This window comes from Tamandua tetradactyla, chromosome 21 (genome assembly GCF_023851605.1).
Source record: "Tamandua tetradactyla isolate mTamTet1 chromosome 21, mTamTet1.pri, whole genome shotgun sequence".
NCBI lineage: Eukaryota > Metazoa > Chordata > Mammalia > Pilosa > Myrmecophagidae > Tamandua > Tamandua tetradactyla.
The window spans coordinates 23,961,535-23,971,549 of NC_135347.1; the positions used below are offsets into that span (position 1 = coordinate 23,961,535).

A 10,015-nucleotide genomic window follows, 5' to 3' on the forward strand; every position below is an offset into this window, starting at 1 on the left:
TCTATATGTTTTATCACATGTTTCAATTATCCATCCTTCTATGCAACCATCAAGCCATTTTACTTCTTGGTGAATTTCAAAGTTACACACGCATCTATAAATTATTTCATCAGAGTATTTTTTTAATGGTTTTTAAAGTAAAAGTCACATAGTGAAATGCAAAAACTTAAAGTTTACATTCAACGACTTTTTTTTACATACACCTGTAACAAACCTCTTTTAAGAAATAGATTATATTCTCAAACCTAAAAAGTTCTCTCGTGGCTCTTCCCAGTTAGTCCCCACACTGTTTTCTCATTTGTTTCTTCCTCTAACAGTTTTCATTGTTCTAGATATTCATATAAAAGCAGTTATGCAGACTGTGCCTATTTGGATGAGGCTTATTTTCCCAATCATCATGTTTTTGAAATTTACCTATGTTTTCGCATGTGTCAACAGTTTGTTTCTTTTAATGTTGAGTAAAAATCCCATTCTTGAATACGCTGCAGTTTGTTTTATATTTTCCTACCTGTAAAACAAAACAAATCAAAACAAAAGCAAAAAGAATAAAACCCAGTTTATTTCCAGTTTCAGGCTATTACAAATGAGGCTAATTTGAATGTTTTTTTTTACCCGTAGTCTGTTTCATCTGATATTATTTATTCAGTATACCATCTTATGCTTACTGTTCAAATGTAGAGTCCTTTCCAGATTCTGCTGCTCTCTAGTTTATTCATACAGTTGATTTCTATATTTTGTCCAAAGTTTATGGCTGTTCACTGCTGAAGGATTTATCCAATAGGGGCTTGTCCGCCAGTACTGGAAACAATAAAGTCATATACGTAAGGTCTGGTGAATTCTGTGTTTCATCTATAGTTTTAAGTTTATTGGCATATAATGCTATTTATAATGTTGTGTATTATGTTTTTAATTATGTAGAATCTGTATTAATAAACCTTTTCCATCCTAGTACTGATAATCATTCCTTTCTCCCCTTTAAAAAAATTAGCTTTTTCTTGCCCCATCTCTATTTTATTCATTTTTGCTATTTCCTTTCTCTTTTTCACCTGTACCTTTTAAATTATCTAACTTTTTGAAATATATGTCATTAATTAGCAGCCGTATTTTTTCCTAATATATGTTTATTGATGTGCACATCCTTCTAATTATTAATTTAACTACATCCTTCTAGTTAAAAATATGTCATATTTTCTTTATCATTGTTTCTGTTTGCTAAAGCTGCTTGAATGCAATATACCAGATATGGATTGGCTTTTATAAAGGGGATTTACTAAGGCACAAGTTTACAATTCAAAGACCCTAAAAATGTCTAAATTAAGGTACCAACAAGAGGCTACCGTCTCAGAGAAAAGGTACCCAGCGTCTGGAATACCCCTGTCAGCTGGGAAGGCACATGGTTGGTCTCTGTTTGTCCTTGCTCCTAGTTCATTACTTTCAGCTTCTGATTCCAGTGGATTGCTCTCTCTGTGTCTGTGGGTTCTATCTTAGCTTCTCTAGGGCAAACTCTTAACATCTCCAATGGCTGTGTCTAGTTTCATCTCTCTACTATCTGGGTTGGCTCTCCAAGCATCTCTGGCTCTGAGCATTGTGTGTCCACTCTTTTAGGGACTCCAGTAAACTAATTACAAGCCCCCCGTGAATGGGTAGGGCCACATCTCCATCTGTCAAAAGGTCCCACCCACGATTGGTTCAGTTGTATCTTCATGGAAAGAACCTAATCAAAGGTCCCAGCCATCGGATTAGGATAAAAAGAACATGTCTTTTCTGGGGGTACATGACAGTTTCAAACCAGCACAATCATTCAATTGAAAATATTTTCTAATTTTCATTAGACTAGTTTTTCCATCATCCAAGGGCTATTTTGGAGTGTGTTTCTTAATTTCTAAACATTCCAAAATTCAAGGCGATGAGGGAACATGTTCTGTATTATTTCGATCTTTTAAAATTTTTTAAGAATTGCTTTAATTTGAACAATAGTGTGCACATAAAAAATAAATTAACTTATCTTTAAATATATGTAGTAAATCTTCTGTGCATATTAAAAAGAATGTATTTTCTGCAACTGTTGGCTTCAGTTCTCTATGTCAATTAGCCCATGTTTGTTAATTTTCTTTATCTTAACTTTTTTCTTTGTTACTATTTTTATCAGTTTTTGTAGGAGTTACTGAGATAGAGCAGTGTCAATGTTTCTGTTATGAATATGGCTATTTCCATTTTTAGTCTGTCAATTTTTCTTTTCTTTTGTTTAGTATTTGCTGGTATATCATTTTGTGTAGTTTTTTAATTTCATCCTTTCTGACTTGTATTTAGTGAGTCCCTTGTAAGGAGTATAAAATTGCTATTTAAATTTTGGTTTTGATCTAGTCTGAAAATATTTGTCTTTAAATTAAAATAGTCACTTTATATTTAATATACATAAATTGACACATTTGGGTTTCGATCTATCACGTCATTATTTTTCTTTTTAATTGCAATTGTTCCACATTTATTTTTCTCACCTTATGCCTTTTTTAGATTAAATTGAATGTTTTGAAATTTATTTTAACTTTTTAAATTTATTATTTTTTCATTACTTTCCTAATCTTTAGTGGTAATGATATAGATTAAAACTTTCAAGATTGACATGTTCAACATTGGTCAATACTTTTAATATTCCTTGAGATGCATAACACTTAGTACTATTTAATTGTACTAACCTCTTTCATTTTTGCGTTATTAGTTTTTGCTCTTCATTTCTACATACACTTTAAATCCTATAAAACATCTTTATTATGTCTTTATCCCACTGAGAGTTTAAAATGAAATTTGAATCTGTGGCGAGGAACTCTTTCACGAGTTATGGTAATTCTTGGACATGATCATTTAAAACATTGTGCTGTTGAGTGAGATTCCCCAAAGGTTGTCTGCATCTTTCATGTACAAATAAAAAATAGGATTTATAGTAATTAGTGAGGCCAAGAGTAGGATATTTGAAGCAAGTCCTTTCCTTAAAGGAAATGGTTGTTTGTGAGTCTATCCAAAATAAAATCTCAGGCGACAGATTTTGTGAATATTATATAAAGAGGTGGCCAGTGTAGAGAAGTTAGGAATCATGTTTCTAAGTATTCTTTGTGCTCAAAACATCTAAATTGTGTTTTGTTAATCACTGGTAAAAGTCACAACTAGAATCTGCTCTTTGACTAGCAACAATTTTGAGGGGAAAGTGACTTGTTATTTTCTGTGACATCACAGCTTTTATCAGGGTAAACAAGCCTTTCTCTAACAGACCAGACAGTAAATATTTTTGGCTTTGCAGACCACCTGGTTTCTGTTACAACTACTTAATTCTGCCATTATAGTCATTGTAATGCAAACACAGGCAAAAGAAAATACATATGTGAGTGGGCATGGGTATATGTCAAGAAACTTTATTTAAAAAATAAACAGCAGGCCAAATGTGGCCAAAACCCATAAGATAAGATCTGGAGGTATGCAGATAAAACAATCTGTAATCCTTCAATAGTCTCCCTTATTAGTGGGCATTGACTAGAACAACTAAGATAATTACAGTTCCAGTCTCCTTTATGCCTGCAATATCTGAACCGTCTTCATCCCAAGATTTTAGGGACAGATTCAAGTCTGAGATGTTAAACAGATGAGTCTACCTTTTGGGTCGAAAGAGGGAAAATTTTCTTACTGTGTCACTTTTCCTTAAAATATTGACAATAGTCTCTGACTAGACAGATTTGAAGAGATGTGCTTGTTCCTGGGATTTTTCCATTTACTTGACCTTAGGAGCTATTCATTTGATATACATTTTTCTTAATCTTCTAAGTAAAAATTTGCATCAAGTATCAGCAAGTTTTTATAATTGGCAGAGGAGGCAGTTTGCTTTCTATTCTCTCAGTTTCTAACTTCATCTGTCATCTCAGTTGAAGACCACCAACAGAAAAGTAGATAAGGCAGTTAGGGCAATTGTAATATCTTTTCCCTGATTGAGACTAGAATAGTCTCTGAAAGTGGTAATGATATAGTCTTGATACTTTAGGATGGATTTATTTTTTCCCATTTCTAGGAACTAAATTTTAAAATGTCTTATTTTTAGAAAATGTTTACATTTACAGAGACATTGAGAATATAGTACAGAGTTTCCAAATACTCTGGAACCAGTTTAACTTATTATAAACATAACTATAATAAGTTATAAACAAAGCTCAAAAGGCATATTTGCTATAATTAATAAACCAAAATCAGATACATTGTTTTAAATTAAATTCTAAACCAAAGATCTCCTTAATTTTTACCTAACGTCTTTTTCTGTTCCAGAATCCCATCTAAGATACTGCATTACCTTTATTTGCCATGTTGTCTTAGTTTTCTATTGGCTCGCAAAGTTTTTCAGACTTTCCTACAAATGATGACTTAGACAATCTTGAGTAATACTGGTCAGATATTTTGTAGAATCCTCTTGTATTGAAATTTTTCTTAATTTTTCTCATGATTATAAGGGGTTCTGGGATTAGGGAAGGAACATCACAGAGGAAAAGTTCTATATTCATCACTTATATCAAGGATAAATATTATTAATATGGTTTGTCACTATTGATGTAGACCTTGTTCACCAGTCCCCCAAGGCTGTGTTTGTCAGGTTTCTCCACTGTAAAGTTATTTTTTTACCCTCATCTATTCTATACTCTTTGGAAGGATTCAGTATGTGCTGAGCCTACTAGAGCAATGAGGAGTTATGAAGGGCAAGTATCTGCATAAATTCCTATTTTTAAGCCAATCTATAGCATTGTGTTTGTTTTAGGAGTGAGGAAGCTAGTACACAACCCTAACTCAGTATGAACTCACCTTAACTTGATTTCATCTGCAAAGATCCTATTTCCAAATAAACTCGTAAGTGCTGGGATTAGGACTTTAGCATATCATCTTGGGGGACATGATTCAACCCATAATAGGTAGTGTTTTTCTATTTTCAGTGCACATATGAGGAAATAATCTGAGTCATAAAAGAATAAGTAACTTGCTCAATGTATGACATTAAATGGCAAAACATACTTTCAAAAACTATATTTTTAACAAAATGCTATCACATTTTCTAATTTTTAAACTTTCTTGCAACTTGCTTTTGTTGCTAAATAATACATTTTGCATCTCTTTCCATGTTAGAATATATAGATCTTCCTAAGGCTTTTGTAGCATGGAACTTTGCTTTTTGGATGGAGCGGGATTTATTAAACCACTATTTTATTGATGGACGTGGAAGTTGATAGCGGCTTTTCTAAGAAAATCTTTATAAGCATCTTCCTACATGTTTGTGGTATAATGACTATAGGATAAATTTATAGAATCTACTGTGTCAAAAAGTTTTAGCATTTATGAATTATACCATTTTATACCATGGTTGTTCTGGGGTTTTCTGGATTTCTTTCCAACTGTTGCCAACACAACTGATTATCAAACTTTAATCATTACCAATCTAATAACTGAAAAATACCTTATTATTGTTTTAATTTGCCTTTATTTAATTATAAGTGGTTTTGATAATATTTTTTGTTTGTAGCCTTTCATAGTCTTTGTCTATTAGATGCTTCTTCATGCTATTTGTCCATCTTTCGGCTAAATTCTTATTTATTGATTTATTTTTGCTGTTGGTAAGAGTTCTTCATATATTAAGGGCATTAGTACTTATCTGTTAGAAGTGTAACTTTATTTTTGCTAATTACTTTTTGGGTGTTTACTCATTCCCATAGAATTGTCTTTAGATTTTCATATACTCAAATTTATTAAATCTTTCCATTATTTTTGATGTTTTTGACATGCTTAGACCTTACCTGATCCATGAGCATAGAAACATCCACATATTTTTCTTCATTTTTTTCAGTTTCTAAAGCATATTTTTTTTCACTGTTTTATTTGCAATTTATTCTGCTGTGATTTATTTTTCTAGCCAGTTGGCCCCAACAACTTACTGAATCTTCTCTCTTTTCTTCAGTAATTTGAAATATTCTTACAAAATATATTAAATATTCATGATAAACAGTAACAATTTAAAAGAGATATAAACATGGTCGAAATATCATGGTATTTATAGAATTTCATACATCTACATTTTAGATATCCAAAGAACATTTTGCTCTCAGAAAATTGGAGCTCAAGATGAAATTTTTGCTAGAGAGCCAAGAATTTAAAAGTTTGCAAATAGTGAAAGCCATGGCATGCAAAAAGGATTAGAAATGCATGAAGAAAGGAATAATTCTAACTCTTAATTTTCAATTTTAAAAGTTACAAGTTTTACACTCTTTCTTGTATACAAGAGAAATGTTTTCCCCTTGCACCTTTGGATATTAAAAAACAAAACAAAGACACACACACACACACACACACACACACACACACACACACAGAAACAATGCTGCAAGTTTCTTGATGTTTTGCACAGCCTTATGGGGGCCCAGTCTTTTCTATTTTCAAGCAAAGCTGTGTAGTAGTAGAGAAGTTCCATGGTGCATGTTCCTATTAGACCCAGATAGCAAATCTGGAAAATCAAATTCCTTGTAGAAAACAATGATGCTGGCCACAAATAAATGTTACTGGATAATGACATCTTTAAGCATAATGGCTAATCGCCTTACCTTGTTGCTAAATCTGTGTGATTTTTCTGATTCCATTTTGTGGTCTTACTGAGAGCTTTTCTCTTGGAACTCGGGAAAGGAGCAAAATACATTTTTCATGCTAACATAATATGGTGGGTAAAAACCAAGAGCAGAAATTGCCAGCCTCTCTGACTTTCCACAGAGAGAGAGCTGGAGGATTAGGCAGAAAAGTATGTTTCACTAAGGACAGCATGACCCTTATCACAATGAGCTGTACACTACAAAGGGAATTGTTGCTTGTCTAAACAGATGATAAACCTCAGCCTCAAAACTTTATATGGTTTTCTTATTCCTCTGCAGATCCTAAGCCATAATTCCTGAGTTCATATCATGTATTCAACCATCAGTCTCTCTGTTTATGGGCACTCATGGCCGGCTTATTTGTTTATTTTTAGATGTAGTGCCCCTTTGAGTATGAATGCATAAAAACATGAATCAGATAAAAGAGTATGACAGAATTCTAGAGGGCAATATTTAATTTTGCTTTAAAAAATGAGCTCTCACCTATTTCTCGTGTGTTGAAAATGAAGCTTGTAATTTCCCGAAGGTGTGCAGTGAGAAATAGATAATATTGGAAAATTCATCAGTGGAATTTTCTCCTATAATAAAAAATATGGACAGGAAAAGAGAAATTATTTCTGTTAGTAATGGCAGTATTTAGGAAGGTATGGAGAAAGATCTTAATAGTAAGCTAAATGTGATCAAATACAACGTTAAAAATTCAGTTAAGTTCATTTTCTAGCCTAATGGAAATAGGGAAACACATATTTAATGATTGGATCAAAGAAAGTGGCTCTGTTTTCCCTCTCATCCCCAGCATTGAGGTCTACATTTACTCCTTAAGTAAAGAAAAGGGCACCCAAAGGCAATAATGAAAAAAAAAAATAAAGGAAAACAGCTGTGACTTTTGAAAGAACTCAGTTCAGATGTGTTCTCCTAAGTGAGTGTTTTATTTATTTATACAGTGGAAGAATTCTGTCTGGATATGTAGACATTTATAATTTACCATCAAGTGTCTACTGCATTTGATGGGAGCTCATCCAGAGAAATAAGAAAATAAATGAGAAAAAAGTTGAATAGAAGGACAAGCAATATAGATTATTTCTCTTTAAAATTTGAACAGAAGGACCAATTTCTGTGTCATTGGCTGCCCTTTAACCACATGCCAATATCGTTTTACTTTGTCCTTAACTTCTTTATCAAAAATAATTTACCTCTTTGCCTTGGTTTTTAAAATATCTCTCTATATAGAGAATCTGGAATTCTTTTAATCATTATAAATTTGAAATTGTGTCTAATGATAATATATAATAATTAAGCACACATAAAATAGAGAATCTTTATCTTTATGCCATTACATAAATGTTCCTTTTTTACCCTTCTTACAGTGAATTGATGTATTTCTATTTAAAATTAATGAGAAAATCACATAGCAATATCAAAAGAAGAAGAGAGATTCCTTAAGGTATTCTCTTTTATTCAGTATTCTTTTCTTCCCTCAAATAAATCTGTTGTGTGACTAAATTGCAGCTCAAACAGAGATGAGTCATGTCACATATTAAGATTAGACAGATTCACTGAACTGGGAATTTGGAGTGGGGAGAGGCAAGACACAGACTGGAAGTTTGATGAACCAGATCACAGTAGGTAAAGGCATGGCAAAAGATTATTCAAATAAACACCTGCTCTGCAGATGACTGCGATTCCAGAGGTCTAACAAAATTGGATGAAACACTGTAAAGGTGTAAGCTGTTATTTTTAAATAACTCTTGGAAGACTGGAACATGGCTGAAGGCCAGAAAGAAATAGACTTAACTTCCAAATGTGGGCTTTTGGAAGGAAATTGACATTGGGTAATTTTACAAGTTCCCTCTAAAGTGAAAGGCACTGATAATCAACATAGCTTTATGAAGCACTTAACTGGCTTTGACCACTTTCATTTAATGTAGGGAAAACCCTTAAAATACAAAAAAGAGGACTAAACACTGTTTTCGATCTTTGCATAGTTTTGGTTTCTTCCCTTTCTGGTATAATAATTAATAATCTTAGAATACACAGAATAGACCACAAAGCTGTTAAGAGTGTACACGGTAACTGGAGAACATATAAGAATTGCTGTTAGTAAATTAAATGTATTTTCCTTTAGAAAATATTTTTAAAAATCTCTAACTTTTTACCTTTGAAACCCTTTTTAGGTGGTTACAGATTGTGAACTGTGCTTAATTAAATGCAACTTCTTTAAAGGACTGCAACATCTGCTAACCTTTTAACCACACCTTTTTGACTGATTCCATAATGGGCTTACATTTTGGGAAGAGAACACAGGGCTTAATTTGTCCTTGCTGCTGCTGTTGCTGATATTTGCTACTTATGCTGTTAAAACTGCAGCACATAAGGAGAAAAACAAATATCTAGGGTTAATATCTTTAGCGCTCAGCAAATTGAATAGTCATCTGCATGGCTCTGTGAGAGATCATTTGTTATCCTCCCTACATAACCGTCCACACTGAAACCCCAGATTCACCCAAACGTTTGTATGAATTTATGCACAAACTTGTTGACTCTAGCTCTCTAACGTTAGCCAGAGAATTCTGGAGATACCAAATGTATCACCAAAACACAATATAAAGCTGGCAAATCTCTTCTGAATGTAAATGAACTCAACACATCCTTGGAAGAAACAATGATAAACATAATATAATTTGTACTTTTTTTACTGAAGCATAATTTAGATAATTTTTTCCCCTAAGTTTTGGTAGTTAAAAGGCTCAAGTAACTGGTTTTGGAAAGAAAGAAAGTTTTACTATTGCAACTGAAGTGAGGACACACATGCAGTAGTTGAAAGAACTTTGTCATGGCTCTCTTTTTCCAATGAAGATTTTGATGTTGTAAAAGAATATCTGGATTCCATCAAGGATAGTAATTTGCTGAAACTTGATCTCAGTGAATTATGCATCAAAACCTAAATCCAAAATGGAGTTTAAAACTGTAAAACGTGAGCATTTCTGATGTGCTTCAATAGGCTCATTTCCACACCTGGCAAAGATGGGGCTGGGGATCATTATGCTGTTAATGACAGTGTGCGTTTTGTGTGAAAAGATTTCCAGTCACTCATATGCAACAACAGAAGATCATAATCTACTTAATTTTGAGAACAAATTTGCTCTATTTATAAAAAAAACGTGTTCTTTAAGTTAGAAGAACATTACAGTGAAAACGTGATTTTTATGCACTTTTGGATTTTTTTTTTAATTGTGTTATTGTGAAATAAAACATGTACATGATAAAAATTGCATAATACGAAAGGACATACAGTGAAAGTGAATCTTATCCCAGACTCTCCAGTTCCCTTTTCACAGACAACAATGATTATGACT

The 10,015-nt window shown here is 32.7% G+C and overlaps 1 long non-coding RNA gene across 1 annotated transcript; it reads right to left on the reverse strand.

Moving 5' to 3' along the window:
• Nucleotides 1-211: 211 nt before the first annotated feature.
• LOC143665308 (uncharacterized) lies at nucleotides 212-7,239 on the reverse strand. Its single transcript, XR_013166864.1, has 3 exons — nucleotides 7,143-7,239; nucleotides 666-798; nucleotides 212-508 (listed from the first exon to the last, which is right to left on the reverse strand). It is a non-coding gene; the product is annotated as an uncharacterized LOC143665308 (long non-coding RNA).
• Nucleotides 7,240-10,015: the final 2,776 nt, after the last annotated feature.